Genomic DNA, 16241 nt, shown 5'->3' on the forward strand with positions numbered 1-16241 from the left:
TGCATTCATAGTGGTGATGGGATTTCATGATATCCCATCCACTATGCTATAACATCTTGCCGTTGCGACTGTATGCATTGTTCAATGTGCAGTGAATACTGACCATGGAAACATGGAAACATACCCTTTGGTTTAGCGGATTGCATTAAATAAATAAAAGTAATAAAATGCAATCACAATCCAGGGTCTACTGTGCAGAGATGGAAGACTGATGCTATTGAACAATGGCGGAAGCGCAACAGCGAGCGATTGCTTGAGCACACTGAGTTAAGGCCTCACAGTGTGAACGGAATGCAGAATACCCTGCTCTATTACCTATCAGAGCATTACTGAACAGAAGATTGCTAACTGCAGTGCCCTGTTAAACGTCACAGGAAAAAAGCATACGGATCGAACTAGCACTGCAACTGAACCATGTCAATCGCACATTGGAACAAAGCAGATGCTGCATATAATACCCAGAATAGGGTTGAGCTTGCTCTGAGACTCTACTGTGCTAACCACACACATGTAGGTAACAGATGCTAAGCCAAACAGCTAGCTGCCCCCACTGATGCTAGCTGCCTGCCTAAGTGTACAGCCCTGAAACTAGATGGACACACAACACATGCAGGCAGAGTGATAGAGTCTCCACTCATATAGCCATACATATATGATACTAGCATGCTTGTGGGCACCATTGGGGATCTTTTATACAAAAAGCTTCACCCTCAAAACTCACGCCCTGTTGGTTGATCCAGAGCTGCCACATCACCAGAGCAGGAAACGTTCAACCTCCAATAGGAAGACCCCTCATCACGGACATGCTCAGTAATGTGATTTCTGGACTTGCCATAGACTTAGCAGGAGAGCCAACAGTAACCAAATGAACACTGAGAGCCTGAGCAAGATGCTGGGACTGACGTCTATGCTGAGCAGCACCCGCAGCAGTCGAGACCAAATGGGAGACTGCAGAGCCAGATTAGGCTTGGGATCTATCCCTTGAAGTCATTATACATGAAAGAATATTTCTTAACATTTCCTGTACACTACAATTTTTCATTGATTTTGAATGATTTATTGTCAGTCCTTAAAGTGAAGTAAAAGTGTGGCACTATTGTTCTCAGCAGCTATCTGAGAGTCAGAGATGCTTCCAAGGGTCTTCCCCATGCTGTTCTTTTTCCAGCATTTTTTCCTTCCATTTCAACATTTTCATTTTCACGGCCTCAGACCTCCTTGTCTACAGGAAAAATGCTTGGATTTCCCATTGACTCCCATTTTACGTGGAATGAAAAACAAACATATGAGCATTAGAAGTTGCTTGGTTTGAATAAGAAGCATCCGAGCATGATAGAGCCCGCTCATCCTTAATTGTTATTTTAGCTTGCTAGTATGTAGCACTATGTACTTACAATTCCTCATTTTACCATTCTACCCAGTTAGTGCTCCTCTTTTTATTAAACCTATGACATGGCATGATTAAAAAATGACTAGCTTAATCCTTTTGTTTCTACATAGAGCTCAGAAGGATTCAGCAAGTCTGTTTTTAATCACATGAGGTCATAGACCCAGGGGTGGAATTCAAATTTTTAACAACAGGTTCTGTATTTGTGAGTAGGAAAACCACACCCATTTTAAGCCACACCCATTTACACACACCTTTTCCTCAAACAAGTAGGGGCACAGTTAAACCATACCTCCCAACTTTTGAAGAGGGGAAAGAGGGATAAAGTGGCTAATTTTAACCCCTTCATGACCGGGGGATTTTTCGTTTTTCCGTGTTCGTTTTTCGCTCCCCTCTTTACCAGAGCCATAACTTTTTTATTTTTCCGTCAATTTGGCCATGTGAGGGCTTATTTTTTGCGGGACGAGTTGTACTTTTGAACGACATCATTGGTTTTAGCATGTCGTGTACTAGAAAACGGGAAAAAAATTCCAAGTGCGGCGAAATTGCAAAAAAAGTGCAATCCCACATTGGTTTTTTGTTTGGCTTTTTTGCTAGGTTCACTAAATGCTAAAAATGACCTGCCATTATGATTCTCCAGGTCATTACGAGTTCATAGACACCAAACATGACTAGGTTATTTTTTATCTAAGTGGTGAAAAAAAATTCCAAACTTTGCTAAAAAAAAAAAAAAAAAAAAAATTGCGCCATTTTCCGATACTCATAGCGTCTCCATTTTTCATCATCTGGGGTCGGTTGAGGGCTTATTTTTTGCGTGCCGAGATGACGTTTTTAATGATAGCATTTTGGTGCAGATACGTTCTTTTGATCGCCCGTTATTGCATTTTAATGCAATGTCGCGGCGACCAAAAAAACGTAATTCTGGCGTTTCGAGTTTTTTTCCCGCTACGCTGTTTAGCGATCAGGTTAATACTTTTTTTTATTTGATAGATCGGGCGATTCTGAGCGCGGCGATACCAAATATGCGTAGATTTGATATTTTTTTATTGATTTATTTTGATTGGGGCGAAAGGGGGGTGATTTAAACTTTTATGTTTTTTTTATTTTTTTCACATTTTTTTTAAACTTTTGCCATGCTTCAATAGCCTCCATGAGAGGCTAGAAGCAGGCACAACCCGATCGGCTCTGCTACATAGCAGCGATCTGCTGATCGCTGCTATGTAGCAGAATTGCACGTGTGCTGTGAGCGCCGACCACAGGGTGGCGCTCACAGCGACGGGCAATCAGTAACCATAGCGGTCTCAAGGACCTCTATGGTTACCATTCACAAGCATCGCCGACCCCCGATCATGTGACGGGGGTCGGCGATGATGTCATTTCCGGCCGCCCGGCCGGAAGCGGTAGTTAAATGCCGCTGTCTGTGTTTGACAGCGGCATTTAACTAGTTAATAGGTGCGGGCAGATCGCGATTCTGCCCGCGCCTATTACGGGCACATGTCAGCTGTTCAAAACAGCTGACATGTCCCGGCTTTGGTGCGGGCTCACCGCGGAGCCCTGCATCAAAGCAGGGGAGCCGGCATCGGACGGTATAGTACGTCCGATGACGGTAAGGGGTTAAGCCATGCCTCTGACCACACCCATATCCACATCCCAACCACAGCCATTTAGCATTGCTGATCACACTGTTTCATAAACAATAATTATAAACAAAAAATATGGCCACACAGTGCTCCTTACTGTATAATGGCCACACATGATGCTCCATGCTGTATAATCGCCACACAGGGCTCCATACTGTATAATAGCCCCACATGATGCTCCATACTGTATAATGGCCACACATGATGTTCCATACTGTATAATTGACACACATGATGCTCCATACTGTATAATGGCCACACATGATGCTCCATACTATATAATGGCCATACATGATGCTTCATACTGTATAATGGCCACACATGATGCCCCATACTGTATAATGGCCACACATGATGCTCCATGCTGTATAATTGACACACATTATGCTACATACTGTATGATGGCCCCACATGATACTACATACTGCATAATGGCCACACATGATATTGCATACAGTATAATGGCCACACATAGTTACTCCTACACATGCAGCTCTGCTCCGTACACCTAGAATACATGGCTCTGCTCCGTACACTCATACACACACATGGCTTCGCTCTGTACACCTTTTACACACACGACTCCGCTCTGTACACCTTGTACACACACACGGCTCTGCTACATCCACACTGTAAACAATCTCCTGACCCCACACATAAGCTTACCGTCTAGCACCATGACAGCACAGCAGAGTCCTGCAATACACGGAGGCCCCTGATCATGTGACTCCTGACTCCTCCCCTCCTGTGACCTAATCACAGGTCCTGTGCGCACAGAGCAGCGGCAGCCATACATGTGATGTGCGGCTCTCTGTGGGTGGAGGGATGCAGCTCTGCAGTGCTGGACCACAGGGCACTCTCAAATCGGGACACCCCAGTGTGGTACGGGAAGGTTGGGAGGTGTGGTACCGGATTGTGGCTCTGAATCTCCCCGGTAGGGGAAACTGGCTGTTTTTTTAACAAGCAGTTCCATTGAACCGGGGAGAACTATCTGAATCCCACCCCTGCATAGACTCAATGGAGAAGAGAAAAAGGGAAAAATGAGAAATTGTAAGTACACAGTGTTATATCATATGACTATTGCAATATAGTGAGTAGTTAATAACTTTGAAGGTAGTGCTTCTTTAAAGGGAATCTCTAAGCAAGTTTTTGCTGTATAATCTGAAGACAGAAGGAGATAGAGGCAGAGACACATATTTCAGAGATGCGTCACTTGTCATAGTGCTGTAAAGTTGTTTACTAACTGTGAAGGATTTACAGTATTACTAACATTGCCAGACTAGTCCATCAAATAAGCACATCACTATCTATGGACTTTGTATATGGAGAGCCTAGTGTGGGCACGGGCATCTTTTTGGCTCAGCTGTATTGCTAAATCTAAAAGGTCGTATTGTGTGAAAATAGCTGCAATTAGTAATCTATATGATACATCTATGGATTCAGCTTTACTTTGCCTGCTTCAAACTGGTCTCAGATGAGATAGCAAAAACCTGCTGACAAATTCCCTTTCAATAGATCGTAAAATTGATTCATCAAGTGATTAGCATTTTAGAAAATAGACATATTTGGAAATTCACTTTTACTATTATGTTATACTTATAACTATCATGTTATACCTTTAACATAATTGTTTTTATTTGTAAAGTGGCATCTGCAATCACTTGGAATTAGGAAGTTATTAAGAAAAATAAAATATTAATCCTATAAATTTTAAACTTTAGATTGCAACATGTAAAAGGAAAGTTTGTGAAAAAGAAATGTAATAAATCAATTTGACTTATTTATGGGAAGGAAAGGATAATGTACATATCTACCCCATACTGTTTGTGTCAGGCTGAAAAGTAATTTAAAACTTCTATTGTAACCTTATATATATATATTCAGCTAATGTTCTCCTACTCCCTTAGCAGAAGATAGTTTCTCAGAGAAATAGAGAGATTATGATGAACCTAGCCAGGCTTACTACTTGCCAGATTTGCTAGGAGAAGACAGAGCACTTTCATCCTGTTCTGCACCGAATATATAATAATGGTGGTAAATCACAATACTATTGCCTATTCTGTTACAGAAAATGTGAAACCGAAGATCTTGGGAACACAGATCATTATTTATTAACAATTCAATAAAATAAAGCAGACAGAGTATTAACACATACAAACTTCAGTAATAGTGATTTAAGATTTAAAGTTAAACAATTCCGACATCTCCATCTGCTGGATACACTACATATTTTTCATTAGCAAAAATTTATTTCTGGGTCATTTTAAGCAAGTATTAAGGAAAAAAGACCACAAGAAAAAATAGACACTTGTTGCTCCAAAACCCCCTGTACACTTATTTTTTACAGGTGTGTTCCTCTTCTTGGAGTTTTGACCTGATGTCAGATTTTTTTAAGTACATAACATCCAAAGTACCTTAGATTTGGTCAAACAAGTCACAGATTGGCATTCTAAAATGAGTTCTTTGTGTTTTTAAACGACTGCTGGTCAATAGAGATGGGTGAATCAAATTGATGTAAATGAAATTAAAGTTGAATGTTTTGAAATTTGCGGGTTCAGGCAAATGTGAACAATTTGCATTTCAATTTGCAGGAATCACACAATTTACACATTGCAGAAGATTGCAGCAGTCACAGAAGGCTGAAAATATTTTAAGCACAGCCATGCAGGCTTTCACATAATGCCTTAAAGCTATAACATCAAATTGTATAGCACAACCAATCAGAGCAGACTGTCCATATCTATAATATAACGCTGGGAGCGTCACTCTGTCCGAAGCCTTTATAGACTGCGCCGGCGCAAGCGCCGGCGCAGTCTGGGCCTCACAGAGTGACGCTCCTGGGAGATCGCGGTATGCGTTCACACTGAACGCACACCGCGATCTCCAACAGAGAAGCAGGGACCACCAGGAGGGTGAGTATCGGCCATATTCACCTGTCCTCCGTTCCACCGCTGAGCGCCGCCATCTTCCCGGTCTTCGGCCTGTGACCTTCAGTTCAGAGGGCGCGATGACACGCTTAATGCGTGCCGGCGCCGCCCTCTGACTGAACAGTCACAGCCAGGAGACCGGGAAGATGGCGGCGCGCAGCGCTGGAACGGGACAGACAGGTGAGTATAGTAAGTGCTGGGGGGCCTGAGCTGGCGGCGATACCGGCACCTGACCCCCACAGCGCGCCGGTGTCCCCGCCTGCTCAGGCCCCCGGATGGGTGCAGCACATGACAGGATGGGGACGCAGGATGGGTACAGCACATACCAGGATGGGGATGCAGGATGGGGACGCAGGATGGGTGCAGCACATACCAGGATGGGGACGCAGGATGGGTGCAGCACATGACAGGATGGGGACGCAGGATGGGTGCAGCACATACCAGGATGGGGACGCAGGATGGGTACAGCACATACCAGGATGGGGACGCAGGATGGGTGCAGCACATACCAGGATGGGGATGCAGGATGGGTGCAGCACATGACAGGATTGGGACACAGGATGGGGACGCAGGATGGGTGCAGCACATGACAGGATGGGGACACAGGATGGGGACGCAGGATGGGTGCAGCACATGACAGGATGGGGACGCAGGATGGGTGCAGCACATGACAAGATGGGGGCGCAGGATGGGTGCAGCACATGACAGGATGGGGATGCAGGATGGGTGCAGCACATGACAGGATGGGGATGCAGGATGGGGACACAGGATTGGTGCAGCACATACCAGGATGGGGACGCAGGACGGGTGCAGCACATGACAGGATGGGGACACAGGATGGGGACGCAGGATGGGTGCAGCACATGACAGGATGGGGACGCAGGATGGGTGCAGCACATGACAGGATGGGGGCGCAGGATGGGTGCAGCACATGACAGGATGGGGATGCAGGATGGGTGCAGCACATGACAGGATGGGGACACAGGATGGGTGCAGCACATGACAGGATGGAGACGCAGGATGGGGACGCAGGATGGAGCAGCACATACCAGGATGGGGACACAGGATGGGTGCAGCACATGACAGGATGGGGGCGCAGGATGGGTGCAGCACATGACAGGATGGGGACGCAGGATGGGTGCAGCACATGACAGGATGGGGACGCAGGATGGGTGCAGCACATGACAGGATGGGGGCACAGGATGGGTACAGCACATGACAGGATGGGGACGCAGGATGGGTGCAGCACATGACAGGATGGGGACGCAGGATGGAGCAGCACATGACAGGATGGGGACGCAGCATGGGTGCAGCACATGACAGGATGGGGATGCAGAATGGAGCAGCACATGACAGGATGGGGCGCAGGATGGGTGCAGCACATGACAGGATGGGGACGCAGGATGGAGCAGCACATGACAGGATGGGGACGCAGGATGGGTGCAGCACATGACAGGATGGGGACGCAGGATGGGTGCAGCACATGACAGGATGGGTACGCAGGATGGGTGCAGCACATGACAGGATGGGGACGCAGGATGGAGCAGCACATACCAGGATGGAGACCATAAACCAATATAAATGCTTGCCACCCAGGCGTAGAACGGGTTCAATAGCTAGTCCTGTATAAAAGTCTAGGCACGGAATCCAGCAGCCATTTTAAAGTGATTTAGTGTATAGTGAGTAGATGTCAGAGCTGATAATACTAAAAAATTGGACAAATACTCCAGACAGCAATGAGTTGTACAACTGCAGCAATGGAGAAGGTGTCTGTAGTAGTCTGTGAATAATACAGAGATTCAGTTGATAGGTGAGTGAGATACTCTGTGACTGATCAATGATGTGGTGCAGTTGGCATCAGTCATGCTGCATTTGAGTTGCAATTAAACATTTTTTCTCCTTTATTAATGCACTTGAAAAGCAGCAGCAAGACAAAAAAAAATCTGAAATCAGCGTCAATCAGAAACGGTGTGCTGGTTATAAATGAAAATGAAAATTTCACAAAATCCAGACATGCAATTCTGTCTACCTTGCAAAGTGCAAAGTATGCATCAAAAACATTTCTTCATTGTTTAAATTAGCCAAATTGTACATCTGTATATGCCACACTGAGACAAGATCTGGATTTTTGGATTTGCATTTTCCTTGCATTTTTATTACTTTATTTTTGGGAAAGGGAATACATTTTGTTAAAAAAAATAAAAATAAAATGTTTAAATAATGCAGACATTTAGCTGTCTATGTTTGTTTTCTCACACCTGTTTTACAAATCCAATTTGACAACGGTACACAGTACAGATATACTGCAGCCTGTTGCCATTTTTTTTGTGCACCTACCTAGTTTTTCTTTTAATATCCTTTTGGCAAGGGTTGAATAATTAGGATTGAAATGATTTTCTAAGTTTAATTAACCCCTTCATGACCCAGCCTATTTTGACCTTAAAGACCTTGCCATTTTTTGCAATTCTGACCAGTGTCCCTTTATGAGGTAATAACTCAGGAACGCTTCAACGGATCCTAGCGGTTCTGAGATTGTTTTTTCGTGACATATTGGGCTTCATGTTAGTGGTAAATTTAGGTCAATAAATTCTGCGTTTATTTGTGATAAAAACGGAAATTTGGCGAAAATTTTGAAAATTTCGCAATTTTCACATTTTGAATTTTTATTCTGTTAAACCAGAGAGATATGTGACACAAAATAGTTAATAAATAACATTTCCCACATGTTTACTTTACATCAGCACAATTTTGGAAACAAAATTTTTTTTTGTTAGGAAGTTATAAGGGTTAAAATTTGACCAGCGATTTGTCATTTTTACAACGAAATTTACAAAACCATTTTTTTTAGGGACCACCTCACATTTGAAGTCAGTTTGAGGGGTCTATATGGCTGAAAATACCCAAAAGTGACACCATTCTAAAAACTGCACCCCTCAAGGTACTCAAAACCACATTCAAGAAGTTTATTAACCCTTCAGGTGCTTCACAGCAGCAGAAGCAACATGGAAGGAAAAAATGAACATTTAACTTTTTAGTCACAAAAATTATCTTTTAGCAACAATTTTTTTATTTTCCCAATGGTAAAAGGAGAAACTGAACCACGAAAGTTGTTGTCCAATTTGTCCTGAGTACGATGATACCTCATATGTGGGGGTAAACCACTGTTTGGGCGCACGGCAGGGCTTGGAAGGGAAGGAGCGCCATTTGACTTTTTGAATCAAAAATTGGCTCCACTCTTTAGCGGACACCATGTCACGTTTGGAGAGCCCCCGTGTGCCTAAAAATTGGAGCTCCCCCACAAGTGACCCCATTTTGGAAACTAGACGCCCCAAGGAACTTATCTAGATGCATAGTGAGCACTTTGAACCCCCAGGTGCTTCACAAATTAATCCGTAAAAATGAAAAAGTACTTTTTTTTCACAAAAAAATTCTTTTAGCCTCAATTTTTTCATTTTCACATGGGCAACAGGATAAAATGGATCCTAAAATGTGTTGGGCAATTTCTCCTGAGTACATCAATACCTCACATGTGGGGGTAAACCACTGTTTGGGCACATGGTAAGGCTCGGAAGGGAAGGAGCGCCATTTGACTTTTTGAATGAAAAATTATTTCCATTGTTAGCGGACACCATGTCGCGTTTGGAGAGCTCCTGTGTGCCTAAACATTGGCGCTCCCCCACAAGTGACCCCATTTTGGAAACTAGACCCCCCAAGGAACTTATTTAGATGCCTAGTGAGCACTTTAAACCCTCAGGTGCTTCACAAATTAATCCGTAAAAATGAAAAAGTACTTTTTTTTCACAAAAAAATTCTTTTCGCCTCAATTTTTTCATTTTCACATGGGCAGTAGGGTAAAATGGATCATAAAATTTGTTGGGCAATTTCTCCCGAGTACGTCGATACCTCATATGTGGGGGTAAACCACTGTTTGGGCACTCGGCAGGGCTCGGAAGGGAAGGCGCGCCATTTGACTTTTTGAATGGAAAATTAGCTCCAATTGTTAGCGGACACCATGTCGCGTTTGGAGAGCCCCTGTGTGCCTAAACATTGGAGCTCCCCCACAAGTGACCCCATTTTGGAAACTAGACCCCCCAAGGAACTTATCTAGATGCATATTGAGCACTTTAAACCCCCAGGTGCTTCACAGAAGTTTATAACGCAGAGCCATGAAAATAAAAAATAATTTTTCTTTCCTCAAAAATGATTTTTAGCCTGGAATTTCCTATTTTGCCAAGGATAATAGGAGAAATTGGACCCCAAATATTGTTGTCCTGTTTGTCCTGAGTACGCAGATACCCAATATGTGGGGGTAAACCACTGTTTGGGCGCACGGCAGGGTTCGGAAGGGATGGCACGCCATTTGGCTTTTTAAATGGAAAATTAGCTCCAATCATTAGCGGACACCATGTCACGTTTGGAGAGCCCCTGTGTGCCTAAACATTGGAGATCCCCCAGAAATGACACCATTTTGGAAACTAGACCCCCAAAGGAACTAATCTAGATGTGTGGTGAGGACTTTGAACCCCCAAGTGCTTCACAGAAGTTTATAACGCAGAGCCATGAAAAAAAAAAAAAAATTATTTTCTCAAAAATGATTTTTAGCCTGCAATTTTTTATTTTCCCAAGGGTAACAGGAGAAATTTGACCCCAAAAGTTGTTGTCCAGTTTCTCCTGAGTACGCTGATACCCCATATGTGGGGGTAAATCACTGTTTGGGCACATGCCGGGGCTCGGAAGTGAAGTAGTGACGTTTTGAAATGCAGACTTTGATGGAATGCTCTGTGGGCGTCACGTTGCGTTTGCAGAGCCCCTGATGTGGCTTAACAGTAGAAACCCCCCACAAGTGACCCCATTTTGGAAACTAGACCCCCAAAGGAACTTATCTAGATGTGTGGTGAGCACTTTGAACCCCCAAGTGCTTCATAGAAGTTTATAATGCAGAGCCGTGAAAATAATAAATACGTTTTCTTTCCTCAAAAATAATTATTTAGCCCAGAATTTTTTATTTTCCCAAGGGTTACAGAAGAAACTGGACCCCAAAAGTTGTTGTCCAGTTTCTCCTGAGTACGCTGATACCCCATATGTGGGGGTAAACCACTGTTTGGGCACATGCCGAGGCTCGGAAGTGAAGTAGTGACGTTTTGAAATGCAGACTTTGATGGAATGCTCTGTGGGCGTCACGTTGCGTTTGCAGAGCCCCTGATGTGGCTTACCAGTAGAAACCCCCCACAAGTGACCGCATTTTGGAAACTAGACCCTGAAAGGAACTTATCTAGATGTGTGGTGAGCACTTTGAACCCCCAAGCGCTTCATAGAAGTTTATAATGCAGAGCCGTGAAAATAATAAATATGTTTTCTTTCCTCAAAAATAATTATTTAGCCCAGAATTTTTTAGTTTTCCCAAGGGTAACAGGAGAAATTTGACCCCAATATTTGTGTTCCAGTTTCTCCTGAGTATGGTGATACCCCATATGTGGGGGTAAACTACTGTTTGGGCACATGCCGGGGCTTGGAATTGAAGTAGTGACGTTTTGAAATGCAGACTTTGATGGAATGCTCTGCGGGCGTCACGTTGCGTTTGCAGAGCCCCTGATGTGCCTAAACAGTAGAAACCCCCCACAAGTGACCCCATTTTGGAAACTAGACCCGAAAGGAACTTATCTAGATGTGTGGTGAGCACTTTGACCCCCAAGTGCTTCATAGAAGTTTATAATGCAGAGCCGTGAAAATAATAAATACGTTTTCTTTCCTCAAAAATAATTATTTAGCCCAGAATTTTTTATTTTCCCAAGGGTTACAGGAGAAATTGGACCCCAAAAGTTGTTGTCCAGTTTCTCCTGAGTACGCTGATACCCCATGAGTGGGGGTAAACCACTGTTTGGGCACACGTCGGGGCTCAGAAGGGAAGTAGTGACTTTTGAAATGCAGACTTTGATGGAATGGTCTGCGGGTGTCACGTTGCGTTTGCAGAGCCCCTGGTGTGCCTAAACAGTAGAAACCCCCACAAGTGACCCCATTTTAGAAATTAGACCCCCCAAGGAACTTATCTAGATATGTGTTGAGCACTTTGAACCCCCAAGTGCTTCACAGACGTTTACAACGCAGAGCCGTGAAAATAAAAAATCATTTTTCTTTCCTCAAAAATTATGTTTTAGCAAGCATTTTTTTTGATTCACAAGGGTAACAGGAGAAATTGGACCCCAGTAATTGTTGCGCAGTTTGTCCTGAGTATGCTGGTACCCCATATGTGGGGGTAAACCACTGTTTGGGCACACGTCAGGGCTCGGAAGTGAGGGAGCACCATTTGACTTTTTGAATACGAGATTGGCTGGAATCAATGGTGGCGCCATGTTGCGTTTGGAGACCCCTGATGTGCCTAAACAGTGGTAACCCCTCAATTCTAACTCCAACACTAACCCCAACACACCCCTAACCCTAATCCCAACTGTAGCCATAACCCTAAACACAACCCTAACCGCAACACACCCCTAACCACAACCCTAACCCCAACACACCCCTAACCATAACCACAACCCTAATTCCAACCCTAACCCTAAGGCTATGTGCCCACGTTGCGGATTCGTGTGAGATATTTTCGCACCATTTTTGAAAAATCCGCGGGTAAAAGGCACTGCGTTTTACCTGCGGATTTTCCGCGGATTTCCAGTGTTTTTTGTGCGGATTTCACCTGCGGATTCCTATTGAGGAACAGGTGTAAAACGCTGCGGAATCCGCACAAAGAATTGACATGCTGCGGAAAATACAACGCAGCGTTTCCGCGCGGTATTTTCCGCACCATGGGCACAGCGGATTTGGTTTTTCATATGTTTACATGGTACTGTAAACCTGATGGAACACTGCTGCGAATCCGCAGCGGCCAATCCGCAGCCAAATCCGCACCGTGTGCACATAGCCTAATTCTAAAGGTATGTGCACACGCTGCGGAAAACGCTGCGGATCCGCAGCAGTTTCCCATGAGTTTACAGTTCAATGTAAACCTACGGGAAACAAAAATCGCTGTACACATGCTGCGGAAAAACTGCACGGAAACGCAGCGGTTTACATTCCGCAGCATGTCACTTCTTTGTGCGGATTCCGCAGCGGTTTTACAACTGCTCAAATAGAAAATCGCAGTTGTAAAACCGCAGTGAAATGCGCAGAAAAACCGCGGTAAATCCGCCATAAATCCGCAGCGGTTTAGCACTGCGGATTTATCAAATCCGCAGCGGAAAAATCCGCAGAGGACCAGAATACGTGTGCACATACCGAAACCCTAACCCTAGCCCTAACCCTAACCCTACCCCTACCCCTAGCCCTAACCCTAACCCTACCCCTACCCCTAGCCCTAACCCTACCCCTAACCCTACCCCTAACCCTAACCTAACCCTAACCCTAACCCTACCCCTAACCCTAACCCTATTCTAACATTAGTGGAAAAAAAAAAAATTCTTTATTTTTTTATTGTCCCTACCTATGGGGGTGACAAAGGGGGGGGTCATTTATTATTTTTTTTATTTTGATCACTGAGATAGATTATATCTCAGTGATCAAAATGCACTTTGGAACGAATCTGCCGGCCGGCAGATTCGGCGGGCGCACTGCGCATGCGCCCGCCATTTTGGAAGATGGCGGCGCCCAGGGAGAAGACGGACGGGACCCCGGCTGGATCGGTAAGTATGATGGGGTGGGGGGGACCACGGGGGGGGGATCGGAGCACGGGGGGGAATCGGAGTGCGGGAGGGGTGGAACGGAGCACGGGGGGCGTGGAACGGAGCACGGGGGGGCTGGAATGGAGCACGGGGGGGTGGAACGGAGCACCGGGGGGGGTGGATCGGAGTGCAGGGGGGGTGATTGGAGCACGGGGGGGTGATTGGAGCACGGGGGGAGCGGACAAGAGCACGGGGGGGAGCGGAGCACTGGACGGAGGGGAGCCGGAGCAGTGTACCGGCCAGATCGGAGGGCTGGGGGGGGCGATCGGAGGGGTGGGGTGGGGGCACACTAGTATTTCCAGCCATGGCCGATGATATTTCAGCATCGGCCATGGCTGGATTGTAATATTTCACCCGTTATAATGGGTGAAATATTACAAATCGCTCTGATTGGCAGTTTCACTTTCAACAGCCAATCAGAGCGATCGTAGCCACGAGGGGGTGAAGCCACCCCCCCTGGGCTAAACTACCACTCCCCCTGTCCCTGCAGATCGGGTGAAATGGGAGTTAACCCTTTCACCCGATCTGCAGGGACGCGATCTTTCCATGACGCCGCATAGGCGTCATGGGTCGGAATGGCACCGACTTTCATGACGCCTACGTGGCGTCAAAGGTCGGGAAGGGGTTAAAGTGTTGAATAAAATGTGTGGAAAAAAGAAAAACTGGCAATGCCATTGGACTGGGTTATGCAAATGCCCTAAAAAAGAATGTGGGAGACTCTAGCAGCAGATGTACAACCACTGGAGCTGGAAATAGCCATCCCGGGCAGTAGTATTACTCAATGCAGATCACAATTTGCCTCTGGCAAGACTATTTGTGGGGACGAAGCAGAGCACATTATGAAATAAAGGACGTAACACTCATCTCAGTCACAGAAAGGTATTGTTACCTCTGACAGCGACATAATCAATTTTTGTCAGAATTCTGCAAATAACAGTATGCCTGATCACAAATTAATTAGAGGGATAATTTTGGGATTTTTTTTAATGTTAAACACGATAAGTCTGCCAGTACACTGCATAATTATTTGGGTTGTTGAATACTATTGAGGACACTTTGATATTACTATGACTGTGTTAAATAGCTTACAAGTGATTGAATACCGTCTTTATTATTGAATAACCCCCTTTTTAGTATGTCACTGAAGTACTTGGATAGATTTTCTCCAATCTCTTTTTTATATTCTGTTATTTTAATTATTGTATAACCATAAAGTATCAGTACAACTGCAAACTACGTACTTTGAGCACTGTTGCAAACAGGTAATTTGATAATGGAATGGCTGATCATATAAAAAGTCTTAAAATTATTACATTCAACCATAAGAATTTATCACATAACAGTTTTTCTCACAGTGTCAGATATTTAAAACAGATTTCATAAGAAGGGATTTTCGCACAGTCTTGATTGCATACATATCAATATTGAGCTTGTCACAACAGAGCAAGCTTTAAGAGAAGCTAAAATAAGAAGCAAAGCTAATTACTTAACAATCTTCTTTTCTGAGAGTTAATGCATTAGGAATACATTGGAAAATTATCAGTGCATTTTATTGGAAGATGTATTCTCGACTAAAAAAATACCCATTAGACATGGAGATGGAGAAAAAATCTGTAGGGATCTTTCTTAACAAAAATCTACTTTGAAATCTAATCAATAAAATACTAAATCAAATATGTCATAAGAAATTTATGAGATTCAATCTATTATGAATTTCTCCTCAAGCTTTGTAATCTATTTAATGGAGTGCACTTGCTGCCTAAGTATGTGAGCCAAATCTCACAATCTCTAAAGCATGTGTAAATGAGCATTGTTTTAATGTAAGAACAGGTTACATATACAATAATGGAAATGAAATATATATCAGAAGCAGTACAACATTGTTTTGCCAAGATCTGGAGGCATAAATTATGGATATTATCTTCTACATGTATTCCACAGTGGATATAGAAAACTTAGATACAGTATATGGATTATATATCAGTCTAAAAACAAAATTCCTTACCCACTAATGCTGGGCAATATCCCTCGGATTACCCTTACTGTGAATTCTGATGCCCTCTTCACCCTATACGTTAAAAGGGTTTGTCCTTTTTTGAAAACTTATTTCCATACATCGCATTACGGAGGTGGTCCTCCATTCAGGAACCTTGTCCCTTGACAAGAGTGACAACAAGGTTTCTTGTCATTCAAAAAAGCATATTTTTCACAACCCAGAGAATAAAGACACATAAATCTATTGTAGCCAATACTCTTGAATAAATGGGCATTTTTACACACTGGCTAATGGTTCACCAGGGGAATATCATAGCAGACACTATTCTGATCATGTTTTACAGACAAGAATAGTGCAAGTAGTAGAAGGCAGCTCCTACGCCTGTCTGCAAAGCGGGTGAGCACACGAAGATGCAGATCAAACCAATTGCATTCACAATTTGCACACACACACATCCCATTAATTTCAACCAGAATTACGTAATACTTTATTTCTCATTTGGTGACACTGCAAGAAAAATAAATATGCAACTGATTGGTTTCTTCACAGATGACTGATGATTCTGTGAGGGTGTCACGGTGTGAT

The sequence above is a fragment of the Ranitomeya imitator genome, chromosome 2, assembly GCF_032444005.1.
Source record: "Ranitomeya imitator isolate aRanImi1 chromosome 2, aRanImi1.pri, whole genome shotgun sequence".
Classification (NCBI taxonomy): domain Eukaryota; kingdom Metazoa; phylum Chordata; class Amphibia; order Anura; family Dendrobatidae; genus Ranitomeya; species Ranitomeya imitator.